Genomic DNA, 22,940 nt, shown 5'->3' on the forward strand with positions numbered 1-22,940 from the left:
CGCCCAGAGCGTTGAAAACTGGAGGGTCCCGCTTGTCAAAGACTGATTGCTATTCTAGCAAGGGGAAGGTGTTTTTTGGACCTTCGGCTTAAGGCCTTCGTCCGTGTCGCCATATGAATTTATCAGTACAACAAATTAATATTGCGAGGGGCTACTGTTGGGGGCCTTCGGCTTCTGAAGGTCCTCAAAAACATGATTTGACAATGTTTTCCAAGTGAAATGTGTGAACAGGTATCTTCGGAATTGGATTACGAGTATATAAGAGTATGGTCAAGACGAAGTTTGAGTGGGACGGAAGGAGATTGTGACGAAGGAAAAGATCATCACGAAGCTATGCGCAGATAAGCTTCGGCATGGCAGTAGAAAAGGGGAACCGACTTAAAGATGAAAAGCCAAATTAGACCCTGTAGAATTACTGTAGAGTTATTGATAAATGTAAAGGGCATTAATGTAATTTTACATGGGTCGCGCCCCGTGCCTATAAATAGGTGAACAGTACTCCCGTACTGTTCACGCTTATTTGGCACTCGCATCACGCTTGTACCCTTGCTTTTCTTCAGACCGAAGGTACATTTGTAATTTACCATTGTTTATATGAGTAAAATGAAATAGAAATAAATCAATGGTAATGTCTAAAATAATTATGTTATCCTTTCTATTTCATACATAAATCTTTCCTTGTCTCTTATTATGATTATGAAGGTATGACCTTCATAACCTTCGTCCGAAATTCATTATACCCAAGGGGAAATAATGTTTCGAAGGACGAAGGGCTTTGATATTTAATATTCTATGTTGCCTTGTTCTTAATTCATAGCATTTGAGAACAAGTCCCCAACACCGGTTGAACCTGCCTGGACCCCAGTTGAACTTGCCTGGACCTCAAATGAAGTTGAAGTTCAGCTGGAGTTGAGAAAGCTTAACTCAGCTGAAGTTCAGCTCAACTGAAAAACTCAGCTACAGCTGAAGAAGCTCAACTCAGTTGAAGTTCAGCTTAGCTGAAAAGCTCAGCTGCAGCTGAAGAAGCTCAACTCAGGTGCAATTTAAGAAGTTCAGCTGCTTTTCAACAAGAACACTCTAGGTTTCTCAAACCTAACCACGGTCAATCATAGAGTTTTAAAGAGATTTTTTGGTTTTCAAAAAATTGCTTTTGAATATAGAGGCTTGAGATTTGGCAAACACCAACCTTCTTTTTGGATCCCCTTTATAGTACGATGATTCCTATACTCAAATTAAATAAAATTAATTAAGTAAACTCCTTAAGTCATTGGTGTCATGTGTGATTTCTCCATGGCGTTGCTTCATAAGGATCACAAATATCTTTGTCTCACCTTTTGAAGCAAACACAAATCAAACCCTATGACTTGTACCATATCACCATATATGTGTTCAAATCATGGCTTCAAGTCATCTTACTGATGCCTCAACATGTTATAACTCTTCATAGCTGATTAGTTCATCGACTTAGTGCAAGTACTCTCTTCTTCACTTTAGCCATGGTACCTCGGTCCACAAGCCGTCGCTTGGCCTTCACCTTCGCTTAGTTCCTCGAAGCCCTTTCCTTGCTATCTTCACCCTATCAAGCTATTCTTGAGTCACATCATATTGAGCATCCATTGAGAGAATCATTTCTTCAATATTGTGAACCTTGCTTGAATGTCTTCTAGATATAACTGTTAACATTAATCAAGCTCAAGTTTGATTCTCGTAGAAGCATATATGGACTGATAGTAATATGGTCAAGCCAATTCACGATTCCTCATATCTTATTCACTTTGGCTTGACCAACCTTCTTAATCACTTCATCCTCTATTTTGATCATATGTATGTAGTGATTTCTCAGGTCTTGTCCATATATTCAAACCAATATAAAAATCATATTATATCCATTTGCATTGTCTCATTGGTTATTTAACCTCGTGTTGAACTTTTGTTCACTGATCATTATTGAGAGCACCTAGAGGGGGGGGTGAATAGGTGATCCTGTGAAAACTTAAAACTTAATCCACAAAACTTGATTAGAGTTAGCACAGTTAAGCCAAGTGGCTAGAGAGGAGAGCTTGCACAACACGAAAACCAAAAAGAGATCAACACAGAGATGGCACAGTGGTTTATCCCATGGTTCGGCCAAGTTCAACACTTGCCTAGTCCACGTTGTGGCGTCCCAACGGACGAGGGTTGCAATCAACCCCTCTCAAGCGGTCCAAAGACCCACTTGAATACCATGGTGTTTTGCTTTGCTTTACTATATCCCGTTTGCGAGGAATCTCCACAACTTGGAGTCTCTCGCCCTTACACTTTGATGTTCACAAGGAAGCACGGAGTAAGGGAGGGATGAGCAACACACACAAGACACAAAATCACAGTACCAACATGCACACAAGTCGCAACAAGAGCTCACAACACAACTCAGCGAGTTCACAACTCAAACGGAGCTCTAATTGCTATCGCAAAGAATCAAAATGTGCGGAATCGAAGTCTTGGTGCTTATGAATGCTTAGAGAATGCTTGGTGTACTCATCCATGCGCCTAGGGGTCCCTTTTATAGCCCCAAGATAGCTAGGAGCCGTTGAGTGCATTCCAGGAAGGCAATTCTTGCCTTCTGTCGCCTGGCGCACCGGACAGTCCGGTGCACCACCGGACACTGTCCGGTGCAGATTTCTTTCCTTCTATGGCGAAGCCGACCGTTGGCGCTTTGGAGCCGTTGGCGCACCGGACACTGTCCGGTGCACACCGGACAGTCCGATGCCCCCTTGCGACCGTTGGCTCGGCCACGTGTCTCGCGCGGATCGCGAGGCCGACCGTTGGCTCACCGGACAGTCCGGTGCACACCGAACAGTCCGGTGCACACCGGACAGTCCGGTGAATTATAGTCGTACGCCGTTAATCACTTTCCGAGAGCAGCAAGTTCGTCTGAGCCAGCCTGGTGCACCCAAACAGAGCTGACTTTGGCTGAACAAAGCCATCTTTAATTTCAACTTGATTTTTCCTGTTTCCAGCACTTAGACACAATACATTAGTCTCTAAAACAATGTACTAAGTCTGAGAAACATACCTTTATACTTGATTTGTACTTTGTCCACCATTTAACACTTAGGCACTTGTGTTGGACACTAAGTCACCAAAATACTTAGAAATGGCCCAAGGGCACATTTCCCTTTCAATCTCCCCCTTTTTGGTGATTTATGCCAACACATCATAAAACAAGTAGAACAAGTGCAAAATCAATTCAAATAAGAACTCCAAATTGTTTTGATTCAAATTTGATATATATATGGATCATTCTTTGCCACCGCTTGGTTTGTTTTTGCAAATCAAACTCAATTTCCTATCTCTAAGCCAAACACACATGTTGAAACATAAAGAGAGATTTTTCACGAGAAATTGATCAAGGATTCAAAAACTCCCCCTTTTTCCCATAATTAAGCCTTCTCCCACAAGAGACCAACTTTTGACAAGAAGAGGCAAACAAGAGTATTTTGACAAACAAAAACTCTAACTCTACTATTTTCAAAATTCACAAGTGGTAGCTGATCCATTTATTGCTTTGGCTTTATTTTCTCCCCCTTTGGCATCAAGCACCAAAACAGGATCAATTTTGGCCCTTTAACCCCATTGCCTCACCAAAATCTTTAACTAAGAGTAAAAAGGCAATAAGAGTACATAGATGAACTTGGAATAAGTTACTCTTTCATCGGAGTGCAGTGGAAGTCTTGCATGGTCCAAGTCCACCTTTTCCCTTTCAATTCACCTTTGGGACTAAATCAAGCAAACTCAAGCACATGGTTAGTCCCAAAGAGTCAAGTTGTAACACATCTCCCCCTAAATATGTGCATCACTTGCAAACGGACTTGTAAGGTCCGGGGAGTGCTTGTACAACTTGAGCACCATAAATAAACAACAAAAAGCTTAAGGAACATGATTAAGGCATAAAACGCATGTATGCTATAAATCAATCCAAGTTCCGTGAATCTAAGACATTTAGCTCACTACGCAACTTGCAAAAGGTCTGCTCATCTAAAGGCTTGGTAAAGATATCGGCTAGCTGGTTCTCGGAGCTAACATGAAGCACTTCGATATCTCCCTTTTGCTGGTGGTCTCTCAAAAAGTGATGCCGGATGTCAATGTGCTTTGTGCGGCTGTGTTCAATAGGATTATCCGCCATGCGGATAGCACTCTCATTATCAAATAGGAGTGGGACTTTGCTCAGATTGTAGCCAAAGTCCCTGAGGGTTTGCCTCATCCAAAGTAGTTGCGCGCAACACTGTCCTGCGGCAACGTACTCGGCCTCAGCGGTGGATAGGGCAACAGAAGTTTGTTTCTTAGAACTCCATGACACCAGGGACCTTCCTAAGAATTGGCACGTCCCCGATGTACTCTTCCTATCGACCTTACATCCAACATAGTTGGAGTCTGAATATCCAATCAAGTCGAAGGTAGACCCCTTTGGATACCAGATCCCGAAGCAAGGCGTAGCGACTAAATATCTAAGAATTCGCTTCACAGCCACTAAGTGACACTCCCTTGGATTAGATTGAAATCTAGCACACATGCATACACTAAGCATAATATCCGGTCTACTAGCACATAAATAAAGTAAAGACCCTATCATAGACCGGTATGCTTTTTGATCAACGGACTTACCTCCTTTGTTGAGGTCGGTGTGTCCGTCGGTTCCCATTGGAGTCTTTGCGGGCTTGGCGTCCTTCATCCCAAACCGCTTGATCAAGTCTTGCGTGTACTTTGTTTGGGAGATGAAAGTACCATCCTTGAGTTGCCTCACTTGGAACCCAAGGAAATAGCTTAACTCTCCCATCATCGACATCTCAAACTTTTGAGTCATCACCCTGCTAAACTCTTCACAAGACTTTTGGTTAGTAGAACCAAATATTATGTCATCGACATAAATTTGGCACATAAAAAGATCACCATCACATGTCTTAGTAAAAAGAGTTGGATCGGCTTTCCCGACCTTGAAAGCATTAGCAATTAAAAAGTCTCTAAGGCATTCATACCATGCTCTTGGGGCTTGCTTAAGTCCATAGAGCGCCTTAGAGAGCTTACACACGTGGTCGGGGTACCGTTCATCCTCGAAGCCAGGGGGTTGCTCCACGTACACCTCCTCCTTGATTGGCCCATTGAGGAAAGCGCTCTTCACATCCATTTGGAACAACCTGAAAGAATGGTGAGCGGCATATGCTAGCAAAATGCGAATGGACTCTAGCCTAGCCACAGGAGCAAAAGTCTCCTCAAAGTCCAAACCTGCGACTTGGGCATAACCTTTTGCCACAAGTCTAGCCTTGTTCCTTGTCACCACTCCGTGCTCGTCTTGTTTGTTGCGAAACACCCACTTGGTTCCCACAACATTTTGCTTGGGACGAGGCACCAGTGTCCAAACTTCATTTCTCTTGAAGTTATTGAGCTCTTCTTGCATGGCCAACACCCAGTCCGGATCTAGCAAGGCCTCCTCTAACTGAAAGGCTCAATAGAAGAGACAAATGAGTAATGCTCACAAAAATTAACTAATCGAGATCGAGTAGTTACTCCCTTGCTAATGTCACCCAAAATCTGGTCGACGGGATGATCCCTTTGAATCATTGCTCGAACTTGGGTTGGAGGTGCCGGTTGCGCTTCTTCCTCCATTACATGATCATCTTGTGCTCCCCCTTGATCACACGCCTCCTCTTGATGAACCTGTTCATCGTCTTGAGTTGGGGGATGCACCATTGTTGAGGAAGAAGGTTGAACTCGCTCATTTTGTTCCTGTGGCCGCACATCTCCAATCGCCATGGTGCGTATTGCAGCCGTTGGAACGTCTTCTTCATCTACATCATCAAGATCAACAACTTGCTCTCTTGGAGAGCCATTAGTCTCATCAAATACAACGTCGCTAGAGACTTCAACCAAACCCGATGATTTGTTGAAGACCCTATATGCCTTTGTATTTGTAACCTAACAAAAACCCTTCTACGGCTTTGGGAGCAAATTTGGAATTCCTACCCTTCTTCACTAGAATGTAGCATTTACTCCCAAAAACTCGAAAATACGAAACATTGGGTTTGTTACCGGTTAGTAGCTCAAACGAAGTCTTCTTGAGGAGACGATGAAGGTAGACCCGGTTGATGGCGTGGCAAGCCGTATTTACGGCTTCCGACCAAAAGTGCTCGGGGGTCTTGAACTCTCCAAGCATCATCCTCGCCATGTCTATAAGCGTCCTGTTCTTCCTCTCTACCACACCATTTTGCTGTGGTGTGTAGGGAGCGGAGAACTCGTGCTTGATTCCTTCCTCCTCAAGATACTCCTCCACTTGAAGGTTCTTGAATTCGGACCATTGTCGCTCCTTACCTTCTTCACCTTGAGCTCAAACTCGTTTTGAGCTCTCCTTAGGAAGCGCTTGAGGGTCCCTTGGGTTTCAGATTTATCCTGCAAAAAGAATACCCAAGTGAAGCGGGAAAAATCATCAACTATAACAAGGCCATACTTACTTCCTCCTATGCTCAGATAGGCGGCGGGTCCGAAGAGGTCCATATGAAGTAACTCCAGGGGTCTTGATGTTGTCATCACATTTTTGGCATGATGAGAGCTTCCCACCTGTTTCCCTGCTTGACAAGCTGCACAAGGTCTATATTTTCGAATGTAACATTAGTTAGACCTATCACGTGTTCTCCCTTTAGAAGCTTGTGAAGGTTCTTCATCCCCACATGTGCTAAGCGACGATGCCACAGCCAGCCCATGCTAGTCTTAGCAATTAAGCATGCATCTAGACCGGCCTCCTCTTTTGCAAAATCAACTAAATAGAGTTTGTCGTCTAATACACCCTTAAAAGCTAATGAACCATCACTTCTTCTAAAGACAGACACATCTACATTTGTGAATAGACAATTATATCCCATATTACATAATTGACTTACAGACAACAAGTTATATCCAAGCGACTCAACTAAGAACACATTAGAAATAGAGTGCTCGGATGAAATAGCAATTTTTCCTAACCCTTTCACCTTGCCTTGGTTCCCATCACCGAATATGATTGAATCTTGGGGATCCTTGTTCTTGACGTAGGAAGAGAACATCCTCTTTTCCCCCGTCATGTGGTTTGTGCATCCGCTATCGATAATCCAGCTTGAGCCCCCGGATGCATAAACCTGCAAGGCAAATTTAGGCTTGGGTCTTAGGTACCCAACTCATGTTGGGTCCTACAAGGTTAGTCACAATAGTCTTAGGGACCCAAATGCAAGTCTTATCACCCTTGCATTTTGCCCCTAGTTTCCTATCAATCACTTTCCTATCCTTTCTACAAATTGCAAATGAAGCATTGCAAGCATGATAAATTGTAGAAAGTTCATTGTTTACTTTCCTAGAAACATTAACACCATTTCTTCTAGGCATAACATTTTTCCTAGTCAAATTTCTATCATGCATAATAGAAGAACTAGAAGCAATCATGGCATTTGAATTGTAAGCATTACAACTCCTATCATAATGAACATTCCTAAAATATCTCCTATCATGGTATAAGAAAGCATGGTTCTTTTGCACACTATTTGCCATAGGGGCCTTCCCTTTCTCCTTGATGGGGATGGGAGCCTTATGGCTTGTCAAGTTCTTGGCTTCCCTCTTGAAGCCAAGCCCATCCTTAATTGAGGGGTGTCTACCAACCGTGTAGGCATCCCTAGCAAATTTTAGTTTATCAAAATCACTTTTGCTAGTCTTAAGTTGGGCATTAAGACTAGCTACTTCATCATTTAATTTAGAGATGCAAACTAGGTGTTCACTACAATCATCAACATTAAAATCTTTGCACCTATTGCAAATCTTAACATGTTCTGCACAAGAGTTGGATTTATTTGCTATTTCTAGTTTAGCATTTAAATCATCATTAACACCTTTTAAAGTAGAAATGGTTTCATGACACGTAGATAGTTCACAAGCAAGCATTTCATTCCTTTTAATTTCTAGAGCAAGAGAATTTTGTGCACTAACAAATTTATCATGCTCTTCATACAAAAGATCCTCTTGCTTTTCTAATAACCTATTCTTATCATTCAAGGCATCAATTAATTCATTAATTTTATCAACCTTGGTTCTATCTAGGCCCTTGAATAAACATGAATAATCTATTTCATCATCATCACTAGATTCATCCTCACTTGAAGAAGCATAAGTACTAGTATTACGAGTGCTTACCTTCTTTTCCCTTGCCATGAGGCAAGTGTGATGCTCGTTGGGGAAGAGGGATGACTTATTGAAGGCGGTGGCGGCGAGTCCTTCGTTGTCGGAGTCGGATGAGGAGCAATCCGAATCCCACTCCTTTCCAAGATGTGCCTCGCCCTTCGCCTTCTTGTAGTTCTTCTTCTTTTCCCACTTTCCACTCTTTTTTTCCTGGTCACTATCATTATCGGGACAATTAGCGATAAAATGACCAATCTTACCACATTTGAAGCAGGAGCGCTTCCCCTTCGTCTTGTTCTTGTTGGGGTGCTCCTTGCGACCCTTTAGCGCCGTCTTGAATCTTTTGATGATGAGGGCCATCTCTTCATCATTAAGCCCGGCTGCCTCAACTTGCGCCACCTTGCTAGGTAGCGCCTCCTTGCTCCTTGTTGCCTTGAGAGCAATAGTTTCAGGATCTTGGATTGGTCCATTTAGTGCATCGTCGACGTATCTTGCCTCCTTGATCATCATCCGCCCACTTACAAATTTCCCAAGAATTTCTTCGGGCGACATCTTGGTGTACCTAGGATTCTCACGAATATTGTTCACAAGATGTGGATCAAGAAAAGTAAAGGACCTTAGCATTAGGCGGACAACGTCGTGGTCCGTCCATCGCGTGCTTCCGTAGCTCCTTATTTTGTTGACGAGGGTCTTTAGCCGGTTGTACGTTTGGGTTGGCTCCTCGCCCCTTATCATCGCGAATCTCCCGAGTTCGCCCTCCACCAACTCCATCTTGGTGAGCATGGTGACGTCGTTCCCCTCATGAGAGATCATGAGGGTGTCCCAAATCTGCTTGGCATTGTCCAAGCCGCTCACCTTATGATACTCGTCCCTGCACAAAGAGGCTAACAACACAGTAGTAGCTTGTGCATTTTTATGAATATGTTCATTGATAAACATAGGACTATCCGAGCTATCAAATTTCATTCCACTTTCTACTATCTCCCATATGCTAGGATGGAGAGAGAACAAGTGACTACGCATTTTGTGGCTCCAAAATCCGTAGTCCTCTCCATCAAAGTGAGGAGGTTTGCCAAGAGGAATGGAAAGCAAATGTGCATTTGAGCTATGCGGAATACGAGAATAATCGAAAGAGAAGTTTGAGTTAACCGTCTTCTTTTTCTCGTAGTCGTTGTCGTCGTCCTTTTGAGAAGAAGAGGACTCGTCGCTGTCGTCATAGTAGACAATCTCCTTGATGCGCCTCGTCTTCTTCTTCTTTCCATCTTTTCGTTTGTGGCCCGAGCCCGAGTCGGTAGGCTTGTCATCTTTCGGCTCGTTGACGAAGGACTCCTTCTCCTTATCATTGATCACAATCCCCTTGCCCCTAGGATCCATCTCTTCGGGCGTTTAGTCCCTTTCTTGAAGAGAACGGCTCCAATACCAATTGAGAGCACCTAGAGGGGGGGTGAATAGGTGATCCTGTGAAAACTTAAAACTTAATCCACAAAACTTGATTAGAGTTAGCACAATTAAGCCAAGTGGCTAGAGAGGAGAGCTTGCACAACACGAAAACCAAAAAGAGATCAACACAGAGATGGCATAGTGGTTTATCCCGTGGTTCGGCCAAGTTCAACACTTGCCTAGTCCACGTTGTGGCGTCCCAACGGACGAGGGTTGCAATCAACCCCTCTCAAGCGGTCGGTCCAAAGACCCACTTGAATACCACGGTGTTTTGCTTTGCTTTACTATATCCCGTTTGCGAGGAATCTCCACAACTTGGAGTCTCTCACCCTTACACTTTGATGTTCACAAGGAAGCACGGAGTTAGGGAGGGATGAGCAACGCACACAAGACACAAAATCACAGTACCAACACGCACACAAGTCGCAACAAGAGCTCACAACACAACTCAACGAGTTCACAACTCAAACGGAGCTCTAATTGCTATCGCAAAGAATCAAAATGCGCGGAATCGAAGTCTTGGTGCTTATAAATGCTTAGAGAATGCTTGGTGTACTCATCCATGCGCCTAGGGGTCCCTTTTATAGCCCCAAGGCAGCTAGGAGCCGTTGAGTGCATTCCAGGAAGGCAATTCTTGCCTTCTGTAGCCTCGCGCACCGGACAGTCCGGTGCACCACCGGACACTGTCCGGTGTGGATTTCTTTCCTTCTATGGCGAAGCCAACCGTTGGCGCTTTGGAGCCGTTGGCGCACCGGACACTGCCCGGTGCACACCGGACAGTTCGGTGCCCCCTTCCGACCGTTAGCTCGGCCACATGTCTCGCGCGGATCGCGCGGCCGACCGTTGGCCCGGCCGACCGTTGGCTCACCGGACAGTCCGGTGAATTATAGCCGTACGCCGTTAATCACTTCCCGAGAGCAGCAAGTTCGCCTGAGCCAGCTTGGCGCACCGGACACTGTCCGGTGCACCACCGGACAGTCCGGTGCACCCAGACAGAGCAGACTTTGGCTGAACAAAGCCATCTTTAATTTCAACTTGATTTTTCCTGTTTCCAGCACTTAGACACAATACATTAGTCTCTAAAACAATGTACTAAGTCTGAGAAACATACCTTTATACTTGATTTGTACTTTGTCCACCATTTAACACTTAGGCACTTGTGTTGGACACTAAGTCACCAAAATACTTAGAAATGGCCCAAGGGCACATTTCCCTTTCAATTATACACTATTCAAGTATGTTCATCAAACTAAATTTCCTGTTCAACACTTAGCAAACTCGTTAGACCTTTAAATGTGTTGTTATCCAAATCACCAAAACTCACAAAAGGGATGAATGCACTTTCAAGACGTTGACCGAATTAGTTGAAATTGCTCCGTGTGCCAAGAATAAGTGGGGTAACTGGTGAGATTTTTGGTTTTATGTGGCGCATGAGGATGTGGAAGAGGTGCCTGGTTTGCCCCCGTCCATCATGTGCTCGCACTGTTATGTGGCTTTTCCACAATTTAAAGGGGATGACTGAGGGAAACAGGTGAAGACCCGGTCTGAAGAGGGCACCTCGAAGGGAAAGGCTATGGTCACAACAACTCGGAAGAGGAATATAGATGCGAAAGGTACTATCGGAGAGGGAATTCTCCGGCCGGGTGGCGGAGTGCACCCGCCCTAAATTATAAGATGAGGAAGGGGCTTAAGCGTTTTGCCTATCTTGCTAAGCGAACATCAAGCACATGAACACGCGAGAGTTTAGAGTGGTTCAGGCCGCCAGAGAGTAACACCCTACTCCACTGTATGTTGGATTGCTGTGGAAGCTTGAGAATTGAGTGTCTAAGTTGGGTCTAAGTGTCCTCCCTTTGTAACGTTGCATGCCTCCCCTTTTATAGCAAAGGGGGTCATGTACAAGAGTGCTGAGCCCCAACATGTGGGCCCAGGAACATTGCGGAAGTAGTACTTGGAGCTACTAATATTTGCTCCTGGGGCAATCTTCTTGTGCCCTGACACCCGAGATCTGTGTATCCTCGGCGCGCAGGGGGAAGCTTCTCGTATAAGGGGTGATGAGCACAGTGCACTGTACAGCACGGACGCACTATTTCGGCAATGGACTGGACAGGTGAGCCGTCTGTAGGGTGGCCCTGGCGCCGCCTGCCAGTGGAGTGGACAGGACGCAATAAATGCTGAGGGGGCACATCGCCTGTCAGCAGGGTGGGCAGGCGACGCGTCCTTTCCGTAATAAATGCAGAGTCCGCGCGGTCTAGGGGCCTTACGTTAGGCTCCGCCCGCTGGCTTATGTCACGGGCAACGAGCCACGTGGCCGCATCGGGTCTCCGCCTGAGCGGGGAGCACATGCGCAGAGTAAAGCCCGGCCACGTGTCAGTACCGGACCCTTGCTCATGCCAGGGTTTCCTCTGTCCCAGAACCTTGTTGTGGCCCGGACCTTACTCGGAGGGATCTGGACCCCATCCAAGGGACTCATCACACTTACTCGGGAGTCCCAAGCCACAATCGGGGGTCCGGGTTGTGCGCACAGGGGTTCGGTGCTCCCTCGTGGAGGTCCAGCTTGACTGATACATCCAGGATGTATCATCTTTCCTTGCCATATGGTGCCCCTTGATCTGCCCATGTGGTGGGGACGAGCGTTGTTCACCGTGTGGCTAGGGAACGGTGTACGGGCACCGCGTCTTCATACTGTAGTAAGGGGTACCTCTGATTCAGGGTAACGACAGTGGCCCCCGGGCCCACCTTAGGGGAGGATGCGAGCCTGCAGGTGGGGCCAAAGTTTGACTGGCGATTGGCTCGCTGCTCCTGCGCGTCCGTTGATGCAATTACTGCCGGCCCGCCCATGGTCACGCCGACTACCACGCCTGTCCCCGCGGCTGACTGGCCCGTGACCTCCGCACTTAATGCCTTCGTTGGGCCATGCGCGGGGTGCCTCAAGTCGCTGCATTGGTTTTGAAAATTTATCTTCTCAGCCTTCTGCGACGACCTCGAGGAGGCGTGGTATTGGCGCGAGCGGCAGTGCGACTTTTCTGCACCCAGAAACCGGCGCACCGGGTGCATGTCATGTGGGCCTGGGCCCCCATGCTAGAGGTTGGACCACCGGTCGAAGCCGAGGGGGCGCACAACCGCGGGGCGGTTGCACGCTCCTTGTGTGGCGGTTCACCTCCTTGATTGCTCGTTGCGGTGAAGATGGAAGGGCGAATAACCGCAGGGCGGTTGCACGCTCCTTGTGCGGTGGTTCGCCTTCTTGACCGCTGGTTGTGGCAAAGATGGAAGGGCGTATAACCGCAAGGTGGCTGCACGCTCCTTGTGCGTCGATTCGCCTTCAGGCCAGCTTGTATGACATGTGAGGCCTGGCCCCCATGTCATAGGATGGGAACCCTAGTGCGCATCAGGGGAGACCTTGCCCGTGACGCTTCGGGGCGCGAGCGGGGAAATATACCTTTAAAAAGGGGTTCACCCTTCGAGTAGCAGCCATGTCTTGCTTCTCTCCCACTCGCGGTGCCCTTTCATCTTCGAGCTCTCTGTGCCCCTTTGCCTTCAAGGTTTCTGCTTTGCGTTGCCGTAGTTTGCCATGGCCTTGTGACTTTATCCCCAGCACACCCAAACTGAGTGAGTGCTCGAAATGGTATACCACCTGCTTGGATGGAATGCACCGGTATTTGCCGGGAGGACTTGTGCTGGGGTCTCTCCTTTCGGCAACCTTTCCGCCGAAGAGTTTGTGTTCTTTGTTTCCAAACTCCCAGCGGGTCGGTCCCGTCGATCCCATCTTTCTTCGTGCAGCTGTTGGAGGGGCCTGGCCCCCGGGCTCTACCCGTGGTGTCCTGTTTCATTCTTCAGGCGACCATCATCGCCTACCTCCGCGGGATGTCCATGGAGGCGACGCTCTTTCCGCTTCTTCCTCCTGCATTTGGGGTGAAGGATGATTACCAGCCTCGTGGAGGTGGGCAGCAGGCTGAGCCACGGCTCCATCCCGCACGCCCCCTAGTATCTTGGGGTGGGAAGCGAGCCGTGCTGCGGCTCCATCTCTTTGGCTTCGATGGCTTTGGTGCCGCCTCCAACGCTGTCTCCTGCCGCTGATTGGGGCGTGGCTGTCCGTCCATCGCACGGGCGACGGTCGCACCATGCATAGGTCCGCCACATCCGTGGTGTCCCCCGCGCCATCGGCCGCATCGTTCCGACGCCGTCCGGAGGGTCGTACAAGACGTCGTACGTCGTGGAGGTGGCGGCCGCGTTCTTGGATGGTCTTGTCCTCACCCCTGTAGGAGGACGGGAGCGAGGACCTCTTCGTGTGCACTGTGATGGCCGCCATTGCCGGCAAGCCACCAGGGCGAAGGTGACCGCTGTTGCTGGCGAGCCGTTGGTGCAGAGGCGGTCGCTCGGAGTAGAGGTGGTCGCCACCGCTGGTGAGGCTGCCTGGAGCTAGCTTCCAACGTGACCCTGCTGGTACAGAGTAGTCCATTCCTGCAGAGTAGAGATGGAGCTAGGGCTCCGCTTGAAAGCGGATGTGATACTTTTGCTTTTTGTAAGGTACTTTTGAATACTATTTATCAAGCAGTATTAGCACTTATCTGTGTACAACTTGTCCCTGTTGCGTGTGGGGTAACTGATTCTTCCTTGGTACCTGGCCCCCCTAGGATGTACACTCGATTTGTCGAGGCTACAGACCAGCATACCTAAGAAAGAGTTTGGCGGTGGCCCCCAGGAGGTAGCCTCGACTGGGACCTGGGCCTGCACACAGCTTCGGCTAGGGAGCATTAATAGTACACCCACAAGACCCATCATCTGACTCTAGCCATCCTTTGATACATGCTCGGGACCTGCAGGGTCTAGTCTGGGAGGCCAAGTTGTGCGTCCGGACCCCCTGGATGGTGGTTCTAGGTACTAGGACACTTGTCACAGAGTGGTGGAGTGTGCAGGCCCATGGTACGGAACCAAGCTGAGCGGCTACATGGGCTCCGGACCACCCCAGGAGACAAATGTCCATTCTCTAGTTCCAGACCCCAGGTTATCGGACCCACAGGACTTATAGCTCCAAATACTAGGTACCCGTCACGGAGTGGTGGAGTGTGCAAGCTTTCGGGTACGGAACCAGGCTAAGCGGCCACACAGGCTCTGGACCACCCCATGGAACAGGGTCCCGTTCTCCAGAGCCGGCTCCCAAGCTGTCAGGCCCTCCTGCTTTCACAGAGAGGTCCTAAACTGCAATCCTGGCTGTTCAATTCGGAAGTCATTATGTCTGATGGAAAGGGAACTGTTCGGGTGGGTTAGATAAAATAATATCTGAAAAACTGCAAGGTAAGACCATGGAGCAGTAAGATGAAACTATCATAGGGGCACATCTGAGGGGGTAATTCTTTTCTTTATAACTTATCATGCATGGGTGCAGACTAACAGGCCGGGTTTATGGGGACGGACCTCACCGGGTTGGCGTACACGTATGCGTTACCTAGTTACAAAAGGGAAACAAATTCGACCCCTCAGACTTGATCCTATGGATAGAACTTACAGAGATGCTCCAGCACCAGGGGGAGGCAGTGGCGAATCTAGGAATTTATCTCTGGGTATGCCGAACCAATAATTTGGTGCCACCATATAGAAATAATAAAATTTGCCTAACTAAATAGTTACAAATATATATAATTGGTTCCAATATAATATTTTTATAATCATGATAATATATTAATTCAGTTCAACATATACATAAATTTCACTTACTCATGGGAGTATGTACTAGAAGATTACTTGTTTTTCTTTGGCCCGCGGTTTCTAATGGTAAAAAAAGTCTTGATTACATCTTCTTCATCCAGTTGAAAGAAAACATCTCGCTCAATATATGTGAGTAGACAATCATCCAAAAGGCTATCACCCATCTTATTTCTCAACTTACTTTTGATGAATGTCATCGCAGAAAATGCCCTCTCAACACCTGCTGTTGCCACAGGTAGAAGTAATACTAATTTGAGAAGCGTGTATACTAAGTCATAAACTTTATGTCTCTTCGTTTGAACAAGCTTCAATGAGAGATCAACAAGATTTTCTAGGCCTTCAAATAAAACATCTTTTTTTATGTCAGCAATAAAGTTACCCAACTGCAATTCAAGCTTTAGTAAATCGGTACCAAATATGTCCTTTGGATAAAAATCAGCAAGTCTGCGTAACTTCTGTGCATCAAAAGAAGCAAATGAGTCTTTAGGATTGAATGCCGACATACAAGAAAGTAACTCCATATTAACCTCATCAAAGCGACTGTCAAGCTCTTGACTAATTTGATCAATAACCCCAATATATACTTCTCTTCTGAAGTGATCATCATTTGTTTGGTTTTTGGCAAACCGAGCTGATCTTCCATAAGGCACATAATTATTCTCCATGATAGGAACATGGACATCATGTTTGTTGCAAAATAAAGTGACCTTTTCAAGGAATTGACTCCATCCACTGGACCTTAATTCTTGCATTCTATCCTTTGCCACTCTAATAAGTGAGACTGCATTTATAATATCTTGCTCCCTTCTTTGCAAGCACTCTGATAATTCATTAGTGTATCCCAAAATGATAAACATCAAGTGTGCACTAAAAATATAATCAAATGACTCCAATACTCCAACCATAGTATGTATTTTTGGCCAATCACTCTTTTGTGAAGTATCATTACCAAGAGAGATGAGTACATCACGTATTGTGGGATACATACCAATAATGTTGACAACAGTTTTGTAGTGAGATCCCCAACGAGTCTCGCCTGGCCTAGGCAATCCCATCTCTTGATTTAATCCACTTCCAGTTTGAAGTTCACCACAATCAATTGCTTTCATGACATTATCAAGTCTTGCATCTCGAATCATGCCATGACGTTTACAAGAAACACCAACAATATTCAGCAAAAGAGACACTTGGTCAAAAAACCAAACACAGTCACTATTCCCCTTGGCAACAGCAACAAGAACTAATTGAAGTTGATGAGCAAAACAATGAATATAATAAGCAGATGGTGACTCTTGCATGATCAATGTTTTGAGCCCTTTAACCTCTCCCTTCATGTTGCTAGCACCATCGTAACCTTGCCCACAAATTTGAGTCATAGTCAAACCATTCATTACAAGTAAATCCTCAATTGCTTTCTTAAGTGACAAAGAAGTAGTATTATCTACATGAACAACTCCAAGAAAATGCTCACATGGTCTACCTAATTTATCAACAAAACGCAAGCAAAGAGCAAGTTGTTCTCTATGTGATATGTCACTAGACTCATCAGCTAGAATTGCATAGGGCTCATCACCAATTCCTTCAACAATTTTCTTCCTAGTTTCTAGGGCACAACACTGAATAATTTGTTTCTGTATCTCAGGACTGGTTAAAGTGCAATTACCTAGAGCATTTTTCAAGACATGCTTATTCACTTCTTCACTATTTTCTGCAAGAAATTTCAGAAGTTCAAGAAAATTCCCTCTGTTGCTAGATTCTTCACTTTCATCATGTCCACGAAATGCCAACCCTTGATGCAAAAGAAACTTCAAACATCTAAGTGAATAAGTCAATCTGATCTTATAGAGATAAAGATCATCATCACTCCATTTGTCAATACGATTATCAATTGCAACATTGGGATTAACAAAGCCATTGTATCTCTCTTGAGCTGTAGCGTGTGCCTTAGAACCTTCATGTTTAAGAAGTGCTTTGTCTCCTATATTCCAATTTCTCCAACCACTTGTAGTAAATGTATCTGCCCCACTGCCTTTCTTAAACAAGTAGCATACAAGACAAAACACAACATCCTTTTTGACACTATATTCAAGCCAATGATAATTATAAAACCATACCACATTAAAGTGACGATCTCTATCTCCGATCTTCCTTTTTGGAAAATCATGCCCATAACATTTGAATGGACCTTTAAGTATATATGTTCTTCGAATTGAATCTTGATCATTAACATGATAACTTTGAATGGGTTGCCTTTCACCTGGATCAAGTTGGAGACGATTGATGTCATAGCCTGAAGGTGGTGCTGGTGTGAATAACACTGATCGGATAGACAGTTGTTCTTCAATTTGTCGCTCTTGAGGTTGCTCTTCTGTCTCAGCTGCAGCTGGACATGGGGAAGGAGATGGCGTAGCAATACTAGCAAGAGCCTTCTTTGCTGCATGTTTCTGGAAAAGAGAAGTGATATCTCCTGTCCTCTTCATAATTTATCTCATTAACTGTATAGGAATACCAACTTATTAAGGATAATTTATTGTTGTAAAAAATTGCGATTGTGTATGAACTGAAGTTACTGAACTAATTTATATTCAACAAAAAATATTGGGTAACAATATATGTAGAACAATCAATGAACCCATGATAAATAATCCAACATCTAAGTGAAATATAGAAAAACAATTTAAGTATGTCCCTATAGACTGCAAAGTACAACAAAATAAATAAAACAATCACATTGTGCTTATGCCTTACCTCCCAGGACTGCACAAAGCGTTGTTCGTCTACCCAGCAAGCAACACTGAATGGGGTACAAGTCTGCCTACAGGCTACATCGTCAAGCACCAACAAAAACTTGAGTTGATTAGCACCAGCACATTCTCCAATAATGCAATTTTTAAATCTTAATCTAGAGTTGATTAGCAGTTTAGCACCAGCACACTCACCGTCAAGTTTAAATGGCTGTTGACATGCCGTCCGTGCCTCTGGCTCTTGGCCGCCTGACGCCTGTGAGCTGCGGCCGTCCGTGCCCCTGGCTCTTGGCCGCCTGGCGCCTGTGAGCTGCGGGCTGTGGCCTGCGCGGCTGCGTCTGCGCCTGCGCCTGGTCTGTGGTCTCGTCCGTCGTTAATCGTCCGCCGTCGTGGGATGGGGAGCAGACGTGTTTGCCGATTGGAATTTGGAAGCAGCTAAACCGTCTCTTAATTTATTAGGTTAAAAACTCCTGATATTTAGCCTTAACTGGGCCAAAACTACAGGGTATGCCGTGGCCCACCCGGCATACCCTGTAGCTCCGCCCCTGGGGGGAGGCACTCCTTCAGTCGTAGCTAGACGGTCACCCTCGGGTCGGTGTATTCCCGTTACCTTGAAGGGTCCTTCCTAGCTGGGGAGAGTTGCGGAGCCCTTCTTGGTTTGGTACTTGCCGTAGGACTAGGTCCTGACCCTGGGTTCCCATCTGCGTTTGACGAGGGAGCCCTCGTCTTCGGCTGTGGCCATTTCTGCATGAACCTGTCGGAAGTCTGGACCCGTGGGGAGTCCAGAAGGGTTTTCGGGGGAAGACAGGCTTCAGCCCCGTAGACCGAGGAGCACGGGGTCCCTTGGGGGTCCATCTAGTTATCTCCACCGGAGTAGGAGCCTCCGGCGAAGACATCCTTCAGGTCCCCCTCGGGTGACTGATACCCGAGGTCTCGTTCAGCCGCGGTCACCTCGCCGTTGTCGGCCTTTTCTTTGCCAGGTCGGCGACGAGGTGGAGAGCCGTCCTTGGAAGACTGCTCGTGCCGCTCGCTGACGCGTTTCACGGGGTCAATGATCTCGCGACACTCCGCGGCGTTGTGGCGACCGTTGGGGTGCATAGGGCATGAGCCGCTGTTACCCCTCTGCGACCATGGGCGTTTGTTGCGGTCGCCCCGGCCCCTGGTTGCGGCTGCAACGACTAGGGCGGTGGACCGTGACCTCTGGTAGTCGCGGTCCTTCTTCTTTTTCTTCTTACCGTCCCGGGGGACGGCACCGAGCCACCCGACTGGGCAGCCCCGGTTGGTGGGGCCGAGTGCCATGCACGACCCTCGACGGCTCTAGCGCGTTTGTCGGCCAGAGCGAAGAGTGTGGGGACAGTCTCCACGTCATGCGTGGCCAACTTCTCCAACATTTTCTCATCATGTACTCCCTGTCAGAAGGCCGTGATGATGGAAGCATCGGAAATGCGAGGTATAGTACCTCGCACCTTGGTGAAGCAGGAGATGAACGTCCGGAGAGTCTTCCTGGGCTCCTGCCTCACCGCATGGAGGTGGGCCTCCACACCGTGCTACTGGTAAGCACTGGCGAAGTTCGCAACGAACCGCGCACAGAGCTCTTCCTAGGAGTAGATTGATCCTGGGGCGAGGTTCATGAGCCAAGTCCGGGCAGGTCCAGACAAGGCGACATGAAAATATGTCGCCATCACAGCGATGTTTCCACCTACTACTGTGATGGCGGTGACGTACACCTGTAGGAACTCCAACGAGTTTGATGTTCCGTCGTACTTTTCCGGCAGGTGCGGTCGGAACTTGGGTGGCCATGATGCCACGCGGAGAGGATCCACGAGTGCGGCGCAGCCCATGCCGGCCAAGGGGACACCCGCTTAGGACCGGGTGCCCATTGGGGCCTGCGGTGCTACCGCGGTGAAGTCTTGATCGAGGTTGCGGCCCTCAATGTTTTGGCGGCACTCGTGCACCCTTTCCAAAGAGATCCAGGCGTCCTCTCCCGCGCGCCTGCGGTTGAGTTTGGCCCAGAGGTCGTTGGTCTGCGTGCCCCTTACTGAGGGTGAGCGCACAGACGCCGACGCCTCATGTTGGCGCCAGGATGACCGTGGCCTTGACCTGGTCGAGGTAGAACGTGCCATGCCGAGTAGTCGGTCAATGTCGTCCCTCCACTGCTTCATGGCCCCTGGTGAGGCCGTGGAGCTTGGAGGGTGTCGCAGCAACTCCCTGGCTGCTGACAACGCTCTCGGAGCCGCCCTCGATGGTGTCCAGGATGTCTGTGCAGCTGTATGCTGCCGTGCAGCGTGCACAGCAGCAGTGCCCGTCACTGGGCGATTGGGAACCTGTGGCGTGGAAGAAACATCTTTTTCCTCCACCAGGAAATCCGTGGAAGTCTCGGCGCGGTGCTCAACGATTTGCACCATCATACTGAGCGAGAAAACCAGCAAAAACCTAATGCCTAGCCCCCTACTTGGCACGCCAAATGTCGGAGAGGGAATTCTTCGGCCGGGTGGCGGAGTGCACCCGCCCTAAATCCTAAGATGAGGAAGGGGCTTAAGTGTTTTGCCTGTCTTGCTAAGCGAACATCAAGCACATTAACACACGAGAGTTTAGAGTGGTTCAGGCCGCCAGAGCGTAACACCCTACTCCACTGTATGTTGGATTGCTGTGGAAGCTTGAGAATTGAGTGTCTAAGTTGGGTCTAAGTGTCCTCCCTTTGTAACGTTGCATGCCTCCCCTTTTATAGCTAAGGGGGAATGTACAAGAGTGCTGAGCCCCGACATGTGGGCCCAGGAACATTGCGGAAGTAGTACTTGGAGCTACTAATATTTGCTGCTGGGGCAATCTTCTTGTGCCCTCACACCCAAGATCTGTGTATCCTCGGCGCGCAGGGGGAAGCTTCTCGTATAAGGGATGATGAGCACAGTGCACCGTACAACACGGGCGCACTGTTTCAAAAATGGACTGGACAAGTGAGCCGTCTGCAGGGTGGCCCTGGCGCCGCCTGCCAGTGGAGTGGATAGGACACAATAAATGTTGAGGGGGCACATCGCCTGTCAGCAGGGTGGGCAGGTGGCGCGTCCTTTCCGTAATAAATGCAGAGTCCACGTGGTCTAGGGGCCTTACGTCAGGCTCCGCCCACTGGCTTATGTCATGGGCAACGAGCCACGTGGCCGCATCGGGTCTCCGCATGAGCGGGGAGCGCATGTGCAGAGTAAAGCCCGGCCACGTGTCAGTACCGGACCCTTGCTCATGCTAGGGTTTGCCCTGTCCCAGGACCTTGTTGCGACCCGGACCTTACTCGGAGGGATCTGGACCCCATCCAAGGGACCCGACACGCTTACTCGGGAGTCCCGGGCCACAATCGGGGGTCCGGGTTGTGCGCACACGGGTCCGGCGCTCCCTCGCGGAGGTCCGGCTCGACTGATATATCCAGGATGTATCTTCTTTCCTTGCCATATGGTGCCCCTTGATCTGCCCATGTGGTGGGGACGAGCGCTGTTCACCGTGTGGCTAGGGAACGACGTACGGGCACCGTGTCTTCATACTGTAGTAAGGGGTACCCTTGATTCAGGGTACCAACAGGTACAGAGGGGGAAAAGATGGGACAGAAGGCCTCTAGGATTTTTGTTGAGGAATTAACAGGGATATGTGCTGGGCCTGGGGAGGTTATGACTTTGCTCGAACTTTGGGAAACATCTTCGCGAATGTAAAGGTTACCGGGGGTCGATGGCATAGGAAGGACCCTGTTCCCCTGGTCATCAGCGATGACTATTTTACGTCCTGTTTGGCTTGTGAGTTGAAAATCTTTCCTTACGGAAGAAATATTGGTGCTATTGTGTAAGCAGCGATGAATAAGGATCGTCAAGATGCCCAGCGGAAGAAGCGGAAAGCCTCGCTTTACAAATGAGAACTTGTATCCTACCGAGGTGGAGTTGCCTCCTACTCCTGGGCGTTGTAGCCCCTACGGTGTCGTTTATTGGGTCACGCGTCGCCGTACCCTAGGTACGGCGTCACGTCTTGTCCTTTCGCCATACGAGTTCCTGTAGCTATTTTGATATAGACGTAGCGGTTCTTAGTGGGTCTCGCTGAGTATGTTCATGGTGAAGTTTAGGGACGTCTTGAATACAACTTTATCTTCCATCATCCCCTCAGCTTCACCTTTCATCATGCGTAGGCGTATGCCTGGTACGATATATTGCCCCGTCCCTTCTGGCGTATGGGTCACTGTAGAGCCCGATACTAAGGTCTCCACGGCTAGGGTTGACTGGTCCTACCAATCAGTGGGGATATTCTCTGGAACGTGTTCGGCATCGTGCTTGACAGAGGCACTTTAGCACTGTTCCCATGGTTTGTTCGTGGCTTGGTGATGATCTGCCTCATCGTACCGTCGTGGCTTGATAGTACTAGGTCGACTCTTACCTCAGGTAGATCTGTTCGCCAAAGAGTTGGTTGTCATCTTGCTGGGTTGCTCGACAGACAGGTTGATCGGCGGCCTCGCCTCGCCGAGTTGCTCGGCAGTGTTGCTTGGCGGGCGGGCGGGTTGCTATACCGACCTTCTTGCCGTGACCGATCGATAATGTTGATCGACCTGTGATCATATGGTGCGCTGTGGTTTGAATATGTAGGGGGCGAAACGTAATGTTATTGTGGTGTGTAATAAATTGGTGCATAGCATGCAACAGTAGGTTCTTCTTATGTGTATGCATATCCAGACTGTCTGACCCAGACAGCCGAACGGTCTAGTGTGATGCCAGACTATCCAATGGTAAGTCCGGACTGTCCGGATGTGTTCGCTACTATTGGGGCACCACGTGGTGGTCCGGAAGGGAAAGCCGGACGGTCCAATAGTGTCCGGGGTGTTGATCTACCAAGCAGGGATGACAATGGTGGTATTTT

Source organism: Zea mays, chromosome 1 (genome assembly GCF_902167145.1).
Source record: "Zea mays cultivar B73 chromosome 1, Zm-B73-REFERENCE-NAM-5.0, whole genome shotgun sequence".
In the NCBI taxonomy this organism is placed as follows: Eukaryota; Viridiplantae; Streptophyta; class Magnoliopsida; order Poales; family Poaceae; genus Zea; species Zea mays.